Genomic DNA, 15146 nt, shown 5'->3' with positions numbered 1-15146 from the left:
TTTGTTGATGGGGACTGGGTACATTGCAGGATGTTTAGCAGAATCTTTCATTTCTACCTATTAGATGCGAGTAGCACATCCCCATTTGTGAAAACCAAAAATTTCTCCAGACAATGCCAAATGTCCTCCTTTTCTCCTCAGTTGAGGACCACTGGCCTCAGGGAAACAGGGGTGTACCTTCAAGACACTTCATTAAGATCTCAAAAAAGTGTAAAGCAAGGCCTCACATACAACCTCAGGAAAACAAAAAAGCATCTAATAATCCTAAGGATATGTCTCTTAGTCCTTCTGGTACAGGCAATACTGCTTCCAAGACTTGTTTATGTTTATTGTCTTATAGCATCTTCACAGAGAACTCAAGATCTAGAAGGACTTAGAGTACACATTCATGGATATGGTTTTTGTCTAATGGAGTGGATTATAAATAGATATATTTCAGAAATATAGTGTTTTAAAGTAATTGTACCAACTTGGATTGAAAGTGATTAAAATGTAATGAAATGAAAAGTAAAGAAAATGAAAACAAGCCTTTGGATCTGCAAAATTCTTCTTGTAGCAAGCAGACCAAGAAAACTACTGTTTCAAACATGAAAATGGAAGGAATAGGTAAACAAAGTCACAGAATTACAGGGCAGAACCAAGAGTCCAGAGGACAGAGTCAAGAACCACAGAAATCTTTACCAGGGAGCAGGACTAAACCCCAATCAAATAACTGGTAACATGTTCAGTTGGATTTCAGAATTGTTACAGAACAGTGACTTCTATGTGTCCTGGTTCTGCCCCCATTTTCTCAGGAGTTTCTATAGCAGTTAAATTTTATGTATTCTATCATTGTATACTAGGTATATATGTGTGGCCAGAGGAAGATAGGGTCAGATAACTTATCTCCTTAGTTCATGGTCTTCAGATTGAGAGGAACTGACTCTGAGGAACCTCATTTGCTCCTGAACTTAATCTGTATGACGAGAACCTTGACATCAAGTTTGAGCTAATGCCATAATGGGATATAACTTGAGAAGTGGGGGGATATTTACAAAGAGTATTTGTATTTTGCATTTGGAAGAATGTAAATAATTTGTGGCCACAAATTGATTGTGGTGACTTTAAAACATGGCTGAAAATTTATTGCAATAGTTCCCACCCAGGGGTAGGATCTAGATCCCCTCCCCTTTAATACTGGAGAGTTTGTGACTGCTTCAACCAACAGATTATGGCAGAGTAATACTATATGACATCTGAGGCTAAGTTGTAAAAGACCAGGAAGTGTCTGTATTATTCGCTGAAGCACTCTCTCTAGGAAACCTGAACCACCAGGTAAGGTGTTTGACTCAGAGTCCTGAGGGCTCCATGCTGGAGAGACAATGTGTAGGTGTTCCATCAAAAGTGCCAGCCAAGCCAAAATTTTAGCCATCCTTGGCAAGAATGAAGCCATGACGGCCCCTCTTGACCAGCCCATAGACTAACTGAACACTGCAGAGTAGACTTTGCTGATGCCACGCGGTATCAAAAAATTAGTATGACTCAAAATTTGTGACTCACAAAATCATGACATATAATCAAGTGATCATATCTTATGGCCTAAGTTTTGGCAGTAGTTTGTTTAGCAGCTATAAATCATCAAAACACCATAGATTCTGTCACCTATTTGTATAGAAGAGGTTCTTTGTAGGATTTTTAACTTTGGTATATATCCCCTGGTTGGTCTGCTTGGTTTTCAGGAGGAGTTTTAAGAAAATACAAAATTTATGCTGCTGTCATTTTCTTCCTATAACCTAAGTTCTTCATTTTCCTTAAAAATTATTAATGATTTTGATAAAGATGGCATACTGTACAAATTTGCTGATGACCCAAAACTCCATAAAAGGATCTAATGTACCATAGAACCTACCAGAAAGAACCTGATGGAATAAAATGGTGCAATTAATCTTATGCAAAGAAACCTAAAAGAAAGAAGGAAAATTAGGAAGTCATTGGTAACTTCGAGGACATCATTTTAAGAGATGTTAGAATGGTGTTCCAGAAGCTACATCTCCATGGGAATCAAATCTAAGTTTCCTGCAAACTTTGATTCTTTGATTTTAGTTATAAGCAGTCATTCATTTATTTAGCAAATACGCTGAATGTTTTATAATAACAGAAAATAGGTGCCAGGCAACATATTAAGTGGTTTTTGTGTGGTGTTTCATATATACAAAAACTCCCAGAGGAGTAAACATTAGTAGCCCTATTTAAAATAAAGGTAATAGAGATAAGCTCAGGAAAGTAAAGGAACTTGCTTATAGTTGTACATCTGGGGAATATCTGAGCAGGGATTAAAGTTCCATTGGACTACAAAGTTTATACTCTTCCTCTTAACCTATTCTGGCAACTAAGATAAGGTCCATGCTCTCTACAAGGTTATAGTGTTTTCTAAGGACAGATAATAAAACCAATATTTACAGTGCAGTGTAACGAATGCTAGGGCAGACTATGAAGCTTAAGTTGTGGGAGTGGAGATGATCACACCAAACTCTGTTTCTCTCAGAAAATAGTCTCAACGGAAGTGGAGGTGATACTTGGCCAAAGAAAACTAGGTGCAGGGCAGGTGGGGAGAGATGAATGCACAGCACAGGAGTTCCAGGCAATGAACTGCAATGTGCAAAGCCACCAAGGCCTGAAAAGTTTTCATTTAGGGCAGTTTTAGTAAAAAGAGCTTCCAAAACAGTTACAGAGAAAGAGAGAGAGGGAGAGAGAGTGTGTGTGTGTGGGTGGTGTGTGACAGGGCTGGAGAGGAGAAGGCAATAAATAAATCTAGAGAATGAAGTCAGAATTGGCTTACAAACGGCCTTGTATACTGAAGGAAAGGGTTTGAACTTTCTCCAAAAAGCTATGGAGAGCCAAAAAGGAATTTAATCAGTGGTCAGAGATGATGAGATGAGTATCTGAGTGCCAATATTCCCAGAAAAAATCTTCTTCGTCTCAAGCCAACTTCTGAACTGATCACTTTGACCAAGGCAATGGGCTTGGAGAGTGTGTTTTCCTGGAGCTAGAACTGCAGGCAGACCCTTTAGAACTGCCCCGCCCACCAGCGTAAACAGGCTGTTGGGATTGGTCAAGACGGACTGGTTGTTGGGAAGACAAACAATCACAACATTCAAACAGATTTTCACATGGCTGGATTCTGGGCTTGCATTTTAAATCTTTAAGTGCCTTCAGGTGAACAAGAAAACTAACAGTCTTTTGTTGTTAAAATTATCAAAACATTGTTTCGCCCTATCATAAAAAATGGAATATTACAATTTACCAGAAAGACATAATTCTACTAATAAGGACTCTGAAAAGGCTATCAAAACAAGATGATATATTTGCTATTTTAATTTGTAAGAAACTATAAGAACCTGTAGTTATACACACATATACTTATTTATGTGCATATATAGCTTAGTATATGTGGAATAATCATTAAGTTAAAAAATATTAATAAATGTATTCAGTGTGTTTCAAGGAAATTAAAAACATTGAAGCTAAGGATACACAGCAACGTGTACAAAATGACTAATATATATATATATATTTTTATTAACCTACAATTATATTAAGGAATAAGTTAATTGAATTAGAAATGTCATTTATTAAGCTTGTTTGGAATAAAAGTCTACTTGACAACTGAGTAAAATCATTAAGGACTTGCCAGAGGAAATAAACAAAAAACCCCAATACTTCTCATAGGGTTTACTGTGAGCTACAGGACACAGCAATTACGTAGGCGAACTACGAATCCTTAGCTAGGGAACCAAGGTGAATGTGATGAGTTCTTTTTCTATAATATGACAAAAGAGAAGGAAGCCTGAAGAACAGTGTTAATCAAGGACAATCTGACACAAGAGATGGAGAAGAGAAAAAATGTTTAACAAGTTAAGGGGTAAAAGAAACTTTAGCATAAGAACTGGATGAGTCTACAACATTCTGTCAAGAAAATCTTTCCCCTGAAGGAGCTCTCCTCAAAAGATTAAAAAATTGCTTGGAGCACACTCAAATATGCAAATACTATCAACTCTTTTGAGAATCAAAACATGACTCCTACACCTCTTCACAAGAAAAGAAATTCACCTTTCCAACTGAATAGTGGCCAAATCCAATTGCTTCTTAATATTTAAAGAAGTAATTAGTCAAACATGGATAAAATTTGGGGTAAAAGTGATGAAATTCCAATAACAGCATGAGGACTCACTCAACTCAAGCTGCATTTATAAGAAAGCTACCAATCAGATACGTCTACATTGAAATAGGTCTTAGGGAAATGCAGCACGCAACAGGGGACGAAAAAAAAAAAAAAGGATACATTTCAAATCCAAATGTGCCAGAGTAAATGTCCCAGATCTGCCTCACAGTAGTTTTGTGATCTTGGTTGTGTTACATAATTTCTCTAACTCAGACTTCTCATCTATACATGGAGAGAGAAGCCCTTGCATTATACAGTTGTCATGCGTATTTAATGAGCTAATATCTTGCAAGATCTCTAATATGAGTTTAGTAAGGAATCTTATTAGTTGTGGTATACATATGTATTGATTTTATATTTCCTCCCAGCTGTATTCTATTACCTTCTACCTTCTTGCCTTTGGAAAAAGCAAGCTCCATTAATGTAATTTCAAGTTATTTTTTTTTAAACTTTCTCAAAAACGTTTGCTATTAAAGCAGTAGTCACATCAGTATCTTCAGTGATGCTAAATTCCTCTCTTTTCATCAAATCCCCACCCTCCCACCCATCTGTGCCCCAGTGGGTGAAATTCTAATATCTCAGAGAAGTGGTCTATTTCTCTCATATATACCCCAGCCCTCTGGGGATGGTATTTGACCCCAAAGCAGAAGGGAACTTGTTGTCTATGGTGAATCCACTTTGTCATACCTGCTGACCCAGCTATATGTCAGGCAGGAATTTAGTGTGAAAGATCTGTTCCACTGGCTCCAGTAGACTCTACTAATGATAGACTCATCCAAACTGATCATCTAGACATTGTTCAACCCATGTAAGATTTGCTCATACCCTCTAGCCAATATCCCCAGGTGGATGCACCACTTTACATTTCTTTGCTGCACTTTCCACTTTGCTCCAAGCTATGTTGCTGCCATTAAACTAAAAGCCTTAATCCCATGTGTGATGGTTAATTTTATGTGTCAACTTGGCCAAGCTATGGTGCCCAGTTGTTTTTCAAACACTTGCTGTGAAAGTACCTTTTAGATGTGATTCACATTTAAATCAGTAGACTTTGAGCAAAACAGATGACTCTTTATAATGTTGGTGGGCCCCATCCAATCAATTGAAGGCATTAAGAGAAAAAAAAAAAACTGAGATTTCCTCCAAAAAGAAGAAATTATTCCTCAAGACAGCAATATCAAAACACTGATGAATTTTCCAGCATTCTGCTATGAGGAATTTGGACTAAAAACTGAAACATCAATGCTTAGCCAAGTCTCCAGCCTGCTGGCCTGCTGTACAGATTTCATACTTGTCAGCCCCTAAATCATGTGAGCCAATTCCTTAAACTCTCTTTCTTTCTGTTTCTTGCTTTGTGTGTTTGTGTGTGTGTGTGTATAATATATATTTTATATATACATATATAGATAAATATATATATACAGATATACAGGTACATTTATATATGTATATAATATTTATATATATACACACACACATTTATATATACAATTTCCTCTCAGGAACTGAAAATTCAAGAGTAGAAGGGTGGTACTGCCCATCTCTGCCTGGTAGTATTCCACCATGATCTACCATACATTTTTTCTGAAACATCCCTGGCACAACCTCTCTTGTAGAAGAGGCCAAGTCGATCGGTCATTGATATCAAAAACCAGGCCTGGGAATAGCATGCTTCTTCCCTCTTTCCATAATTACCAGAAAATATTACAAATCATTCTCTTGGTGCCTTCCCTCCCTGGGAAAGTGGAAGGGAGGAGAGAGTACTCTTCTCAAGCAATCAGAGCTGTGCTTGGGGCATAGTAGGTGCTCAGTGAATATAAGCTATAATTATTCACAGGCACTACACTCCTCCAAAAAATGAGAGGTGGGGCAAGGGAGCAGAGGGAAAGGGTGTGAAGATGGGATGATGGTGGTACAGCTGGCTCTCTCTGAAGTGACACGTTTGTAAGCTTCCTGGGAAAGATGCTGGCACAATCACTTGCAGTTCTCAGAACTCAGTATGTGGGATTGCTAGCATCTTTTCTCAGCAGCCAGGGTCCAAAGGTCGGTTTCCAATAAAGAGGGTCTCACTCAGTCCCTAACACTACTATGCTACTGTCTTACTTAAAAACCAGTTTACAAGACCAGATTTAAATGCTTGACCGTCAAACACTTAAGATAATATCCTTTAATAGAAAGATTATTTGGGTTGAATTCTGAAGTGTTGGTTTTTAGTTCTGTCCATTGCCTTGGATACATTGCAGGTTGCAAGTCTTGGCTTTATTTTATAAACGAAAAAGAAGTACCTTGTAATGTTGCTGTGAGTATCAAGCAGATGTCATACCCGCAAGGGCTTTGCAAAGTACCATACAAGTGGTATGCAAAGCTTTACTCCCCTCCATCTCGCTGAAGAAAAGATGAACTGTTTTGTATTGATCAAAAATCATGTCTTTGACAAGTTTTATAAGTTCAGTATAGATTCCAAGCTATTCATGATCCTTCAGATCCTGTACAGTGACATCATTCTTTAGCCAGACTCAGGATGAGTAAGATCAATGTTTTGACAAATAGAATCCCCATTCAAAATGCTATAAAACAGGGCTGAATTATAGCTTGCCTCCCCTTCTCTCACAAGTGCATTTGAATAACAGTCGGTACACTCCAGGAGCTGAATGGGTGACTAATTGTCATTATTTGTAAGGAGACAATTACTGTCTCTACTGAAAGTACCATAAAAAAGGTGCTACCTTAAAGAGGCAATTAAACCTTTTAGCTAAATGTTGTCAGAAAGAACAACTTAGCATCAATTACTTAAGCTGTATTTTCATTCTTCAATTTTTTTTTTTTTTTTTTTGATTTATGGCTGTGCTGGGTCTTCATCGCTGCGTGGGCTTTCTCTAGTTGCGGCGAGCGAGCGCTACTCCTCGTTGCGGTGCGCAGGCTTCTCATTGCAGTGGCTTGTCATTGTTGCGGAGCAGGGGCTCTAGGCGCACGGGCTTCAGTAGTTGTGGCTCGCGGGCTCTAGAGCGCAGGCTCAGTAGTTGTGGTGCGCGGGCTTAGTTGCTCTGCGACATGTGGGATCTTACCAGACCAGGGATGGAACCCGTGTCCCCTGCATTGGCAGGCGGATTCTTAACCACTGCACCACCAGGGAAGTCCCATTCTTCAAATTTTAAAAGGGCAGTGTTAAATGGTTCTGCAGTGAGTCAATTTATTGTGATTAACTCATAACACATCAGGAGAATTGCACTAAGTTGCATTTGAAATTAGAAGTTCTTTGAGGGATATTTTAAGATTTATCATCATGGAGGCTTTTGTTTGCTAACGTGTTCTTTTGAATTTTTAATGCCAAATCAATGTTTCAAGTGCAATATGACTCAGAAACATATACATATGCCATCTCTTAAAACAGATTAAAATCACTTTTTTGATTAAAAGAAATATAGGTCCTATTTGCTGGTAATCCATGATCCCACCTTTCTATAAAAGTAAAATGGTGTTACTTTCAGGCAAGAATATTAAATAGGCTTCTTAATATTCAAAATCAATTACCAATTCTGTAACTCATGCATCTGATAAATAAAGCATATGGTGACTTCTCTCTTTAATGAAAATCACAGAGTATTAACAGTTCCAGTGCCCGTGAAAAATCAAATATGTATTGTCCCAATATAGGACTTAACCTTTTTTGAGACATATTAAGATATACAGTAAGGACATAACAACTGTTCTTCTAAGCTAAGTTGTATCACTATATTAAAATATGAGAGATATATTATCTTACATTTATTCTATGAGTCTAATATTGCCCCTTTGTTCCCAACACATTAGGAAACCTTCAGTCACTTTTTATCATGTCAAAATCTCCTCCCCATGGCATCTACCCAAAACTTCTTACTAATCCAATTGAAGAACAATAATGACGCTTCCAGAGCTCAAGAATCCAAGTCTAAGGTAGACAGATCTTTCCACAATGCAAAGCAAGAAGGCAAAGGGGTTAGCCCATCCACAGCATGTTACGGAAAACAGAAAGTTAAACTCAGAGAAATAAACACAAGCATTGAGACTACACGAAGACTGAAGAAATTACAATTGAACTGACTTAGCATGCAAACAAGACCAGATTGGGAATCAGATGAGCAGGGTACAGGTGAGCAAAGAAGCAAAGATGCTCTATTCACAGCCTTTGTCACAGTTCCTGGTAAATCACGGGGGCCCAATAAATATTTGATGAATGAAGGAAAAGAATGAATGCATAAGTGAATCAATGGAAGTTCAACTGGCTAAAAACGTGATGGTTATCACCAGTCAGTATTTTATTCACCTGATCACATCATATAGACACAAAATTGGAAAAAGTGAAAGCAACAACACTAGGTTATCCCCTACTGCCTTTGGAATTACTCCTCATGAGTCTCTTTGTGACAGAACCCTGTTTTTCAGCCTCTGTTTTTAGATTCTCTTTTAGACTTTGTCAGCCAGAGTCCTGGAAGAAGCTGCTAAATATTGAAATCCGGGATGTTTAGCCTTAGTCTGTGTCCTTGATAGTCAACGTCCTACTGCATTTGTGTAGCGCCAAAATACGGCAACTTCCTTTCTGACACTTTCGACTCTGCTCTCCTCCTGACTTTTACCTGAACATCTTTTTCCTTATCTTTAATGTCCCTTCCTCCTCAATTTTGATTCAATTTCCAGAAATCCCTCCCCCCTTGCAAGACTTGATTTATAAGGAAGATCTGGCAGGTAAGTTTCAAGAGTACGAAAGAGCTACTTCAGCCCCTTAGGTTCTTCTTACCGCTGAACTCTTACATTTCCCAGCTATTGGAATATGCAAATCTCCTCCCAGTTTCAGCTGCCACTGTGAAATCCACCTGCTATACGGCCAGTGCATACCTGTTGATTATTTTGTGATTTTCCTGTTCCCAGGTTCATCACATGCCCCTGCTGCTTCACCTTCCTCATACGCACAGGCCAACACCGTACAGGTCTTGGGGCTGAGGGTAATTTGTCTCCACTCATTTTTATCTTTGAGGTTCATAATGATATGTTGTATAGAAGATAATACTTTCCAAATATGGCTGCACCATTATCTATTATTCTACATGCTCACACTACAATATGGCTTTGACACTGTTCCCACCATGAAGTCGGGTCTGTGTCCTCTCTCCTTGAAACTGGACTGGCTTTTTTTGACTGAATTTTTAAGTCGAGTATGGCAGCAATGTCACTACTATCTTCTGAATCTGGGTCATAAATGACGGTACAACATTCACCTTGCTGGATAGAATACTCTTGAAGCCTTTAGCCATAATGTAGGTACATAGTCTGACTTCCCATAGGATATCATGCTCTGAGGAAACTCAAACTAACTTACTTGGAGAGAGTTCATGGGAAGACCCTGACACCACATGAAGAGAGCAAATTGCCTGACCCATCCGCAGCTGCTTCAGCATCTATCTCACTGTTCCAGTCCCAGCCACCACATGACAGCAGCCTTCTGAGACATCTAGAGCCAGAACTACCCACCTGAGCTGTGTCTAAATTTCTGCTACAGGTATCATGGGGGATAATAAAATGTTGTTGTTATTTTACACTACTTAGTTTTGAGGCAATTTGTTATACAGCAATAGATAACTGAAACACCTTGTCACCTAGGTTTTTTGCAAATATTGGCCATGGGTTTTTGGATTTGCTATTGAACTCCTCCAGCTAGTTTTGTTAGTTTTATGTGGAGATTTGGAAAGATTGTAAGACTATGCTACCACAGACACTCTCTTCCCAGAATCCCCATCCGAGAAATTTTAAGTTGTTAAGGTGACACTAATTTCCAGCCAAATTTGAGAACCACTTGCTTACATAAGTTGGCTCTCATATCTAACTCTCAATTCTTGGATTCAGATTTATATCTGGGATTTCCTCTTGGTTTACATGGCCCAGTCTGTCTCCCATGTATCATGAAGTGAGAGAAATTGAACTGATGAGCAGTAGAGTAGATTCTACACACCTCTGTGCAGTGCTTCTGTAAGTTTACCTGCTGAGAATTTGATTGGTACTTGGCATAATTTCTGTGGGCAGTGACTGGCCTCTTCTAGTCAATTTTCTTCCCATTGTTTTGTAGTTGATGGAGATCCCAAGTGAATTAATTGGGGGGAAAGTCCATAAATGATAATATAAACATTTCTCTTCAATGTACATATTTAGAGTGGAGTGCTTCCTGTTTATTTAAAATTATTCCACCATTTATAAGTCACATTGATGTGATAAATGAGTTCTCTTGTGCAGAATGTATCTAGGTCCAAAAAAAAAAAAAAAAAGACAATAGTTAGGGGAAATTGTCATATCTTGTAACTCGATCAGGTATGATCATTTGGATTTTTCTTCCCCTAAATATTCACTTCTCTCCTTTTCTCATCACGGATCAGGTATGCTCTATCATATTATTTATGTTAAGTCTGATACTATGACTACTTTAGCCAATGGAATGTTACTAGACATGGCATGAACAGAGGTCTTACAGAGCTCTGGTTGCATTTGCCACTCCCATGAACCCCATAAGCAGAGCCTGCACCAGATGATCATTACCCCTTCAACCTGGGCCCAGAACAAACACCTGTGTAGCAGTCCTGACGCAACCTGCTGCTTGGATCCAAGCCCAGCCAGCCCACATCTTGAAGCTGAGCCACCCATCCTAGATCAGCCAAACTGCAGTTCCTCTGCAGAGCTGTCAGCATAATAAGTGTTTGTTTGGGGAAAACACTGAGTGTTTGCATAATTTGTTACTGAATGTTGTTGTGGCAGCATTTGACCAAGATACCAGGTATAGTCAAATCATACTTAATTGGATATAGACCAAACCAGCAAACTACAGCTGGCAAGTCAAATCCAGCCTGAAGCCAGTTTTTGTAAACAGTCTTATTTTTGTATTGTCTATGGCTGCTTTTGTGCCTCAGTAGCAGAGTAGAGTAATTGTGACAGAGAGTACAATCCACAAAACCTAAACTATTTACTGCCTGGCTCTTTACAGAAAATGTTGGTCAACCAAACCTAGAAGAATCATTCCTCCCTGTACCTACCTTCTTTGCTTTCTGACTTTGCAGTTCTTACCACTAAAGGTAGAGAGAATATTTCTTTGCCCCTTGACTTTGGCCATGTGACTTGCTTTTGCCAATAAAGTGAAGAGTGAGTGACTGGTACCAGAAGTGTCTGTTCTGAGCCTAGAGCATAAGAGCCTTACATCTATCTTTTGATCCTCTTGTTTGGCCATCATCATAGACAGCTAGCCTGCTGATCCAAGGGAGAGGGCAAGAGACACATGTAGCAAAGCTGCCCCAGCTAGGCTACACATTAGATCAACTGACCACCCGTTCCACCAAGACTCAGAAGTGTGAGGCAAACAAATGTAAGGTGTGTTATACAGCTTCATCGGGGCCACAGTTAACCGATTGTACTAGGCAAAATTTTAAGATGGCTTCTAAGATTTCTCACACCCTCATATACACCCACTGCATAATTCCAGACTCTGAATATGATTAATTTTATTTCTACAGTTAGATTATATTATATGGTACGGTTATCTTTAAGAAAGGAGGGTTATGTGGGTAGGATTAACCTAATCATATGAGCCCTTTAAATCTGGATCTAGAAGTAAGAGAATGGCAGAAGTCAGAGATTTGAAACATAAGAAGGATCTGATACTCTGTTGCTGGCTTGAAGATGGAGGGAGCCAGGTGGTAAGAAATGCAGGTGGTCTCTAGGAGCTGAAAGTGGTCCCCTGGCTGACAGCCAACAAGGAAACAGGAACTTCAGTCTTGGAACCACAAGGAACTGGATTCTGCCAACAACCTGAATGAGCTTAGAAGCAAATTTTTTGCCAGAGCCTTAGGATGAGAATTCAGCCAAGATGACACCTTGATTTCAACCTTGTGATATCCTGAGCCCATAGTAAACACCCAACTATTTATATTATTTTTAATCATATCATTAGTAGCTTGTAATCCAATCCAATCATCAGTGTTGAAGCAGACAGACAATGAAGCAATGATAAACTCTAGAATATCCAATAAATGTTTGATGAACTAGTTAATTAATTAAAGCATCTGTGAACTGGAAAGTGGGTCTGAGCCTGCAAGAAGCAATAATTTCTTCCTCTGAGGAGGAAAACGGATGAAGCACCTAGAATCTAGCCTATGGTTATGGAAATGAGAATATTATTTGATGACGTATTTAGACTCCAAATTCTGGACAATTATAATTGTGAACTTCAACATAACTATATCTCTCATATAATACATCTCAATTAATATTTATTCAATAGTAAGAAGACTGGAGTACAGTGGAAAAGTTTATTTCCACTATTCTATTTATAAGACAGTGCTATGGGTTAAATTTTATACCCCTCAAGTTTCATGTTATTTAAAGCCCTAACCCCCAGGACTTCAGAATGTAACTATATTTGGAGACAGGAATTTTAAGGGGCCACTGAGTTAAAAATGAGGTCATTAGCATGGCGCTAATCCAAAATGGCTTGTGTTCTCTAAAGAGGAAGAGATTAGGGCACATATACACACTGAAGGAAGACCATGTGACCACGGAAGGAGAAGGCGGTTGTCTGCAAACTGAAGAGAGAGGTCTTGGAAGAAATCAACCCAGCCGACACCTCAGTCTCAGACTTCTAGCCTCCAGAACTGTGAAGACACAATTTTCTGTTATTCAAACTGCCTGTTTAAGCCACCTGGTCCATGGCACTCAGTTTTAAGCAGCCCTAGCAAACTATACACATTCAATTTAAGTGTATATTAGTCTTATTTGGGGAATTTTTCACCTAAAGAAAAATATACAGCTTTCTATTCTAATGGTAATGCCTAATTGATCCTTCCCAAGAGCTCTGCTTTAGAATGTTGAAGTCTCTTATATTTCAACTTGAATAAGCCAGAATGGTAAAACTCTCCTAAAGAAATTCTCCATCTCTTGTGTTTAGAGCCATATAACAACCTTCTGCTGAATATGGCCTAGCAAAAGAGTTCTCAGACTACATTAGATATGCTAAATAATGCTTTATCCATTTAAATATATGCATGCATATATTACAGTGACTATTAAAAATGGAGCTTACTAGTTATGCATTAAGCTAATGGTTTTCATCATTTTTACACAAGAGCCATAAAAAAATATTTTTTCCAATCCAAGTGTCATATAATTAGCATATAATATTTGTGATCAGTTCCCTTTGTGTTCCTTTACTGAACTGATTTGCCATCTGCTAGCTCACTAAAAGATCATCCATCCTTTCAGCCAGCCTACACTGTACTTTCGTCTTGCCATCACTTTGAAATACTGATAGTACAAATATTTTATGTATATATATTTTTAACATCTTTATTAGAGTATAATTGCTTTGCAATGGTGGGTTAGTTTCTGCTTTATAACAAAGTGAATCAGCTATAAATATACACATTATCCTCATATCGCCTCCCTCTTGCATCTCCCTCCCATCCTCCCTATCCCACCCTTCTAGGTTGTCACAAAGCACCTAGCTGGTCTCCCTCTGCTATGCGGCTGTTTCACACTAGCTATCTATTTAACATTGGGGAGTATATATAAGTCCATGCCACTCTCTCACTTCGTCCCAGCTTACCCTTCCCCCTCCCCATGTCCTCAAGCCCATTCTCTACATCTGCATCTTTATTCCAGTCCTGCCCCTAGGTTCTTCATAACCATTTTTTTTTTTGATCCCATATATATGTGTTAGCATACGGTATTTGTTTTTCTCTTTCTGACTTACTTCACTCTGTATGACACACTCTAGGTCCATCCACCTCACTACAAATAACTGAATTTCATTTCTTTTTATGGCTGAGTAATATTCCATTGTATATAAGTGCCACATCTTCTTTATCCATTCATCTGTCGATGAACACTTAGGTTGCTTCCATGTCCTGGCTATTGTAAATAGAGCGGCAATGAACATTGTGGTACATGACTCTTTTTGAACCATGTTTTTCTCAGGGTATATGCCCAGTAGTGGGATTGATGGGTCATATGGTAGTTCTATTTTTAGTTTTTTAAGGAACCTCCAAACTGTTCTCCATAGTGGTGCTATCAATTTACATTCCCACCAACAGTGCAAGAGGGTTCCCTTTTCTCCACACCCACTCCAGCATTTATTGTTTGTAGATTTTTTGATGATGGCCGTTCTGACTGGTGTGAGGTGATACCTCATTGTAGATTTGATTTGCATTTCTCTAATGATTGGTGATTCTTTCATGTGTTTGTTGGCAATCTGTATATCTTCTTTGGAGACATGTCTATTTAGGTCTTCTACCCATTTTTGGATTGGGTTGTTTGTTTTTTTGATATTGAGCTGCATGAGCTGCTTGTAAATTTTGGAGATTAATCCTTTGTCAGTGGCTTCACTTGCAAATATTTTCTACCATTCTGAGGGTTGTCTTTTGTCTTGTTTATGTTTTCCTTGGCTATGCAAAAGCTTTTAAGTTTCATTAGGTCCCATTTGTTTATTTCTGTTTTTATTTACATTTCTCTAGGAGGTGGGTCAAAAAGGATCTTGCTGTGACTTATGTCATAGAGTGTTCTTCCTATGCTTTCTTCTAAGAGTTTTATAGTGTCTGGCCTTACATTTAGGTCTTTAATCCATTTTGAGTTTATTTTTGTGTATGGTGTTAGGGAGAGTTCTAATTTCATTCTTTCGCATGTAGCTGTCCAGTTTTCCCTGCACCACTTATTGAAGAGTCTGTCTTTTCTCCATTGTATATTCTTGCCTCCTTTATCAAAAATAAGGTGACCATATGTGCATGGGTTTATCTCTGGGCTTTCTATCCTGTTCCATTGATCCATATTTCTGGTTTTGTGCCAGTACCATACTGTCTTGATTACTGTAGCTTCGTAGTATAGTCTGAAGTCCAGGAGCCTGATTCCTCCAGCTCCGTTTTTCTTTCTCAAGATTGCTTTGGCT

This window comes from Balaenoptera physalus (genome assembly GCF_965194825.1).
Source record: "Balaenoptera physalus genome assembly, chromosome: 3".
Classification (NCBI taxonomy): Eukaryota; Metazoa; Chordata; class Mammalia; order Artiodactyla; family Balaenopteridae; genus Balaenoptera; species Balaenoptera physalus.
Note: the sequence above shows the minus strand (reverse complement) of the source record.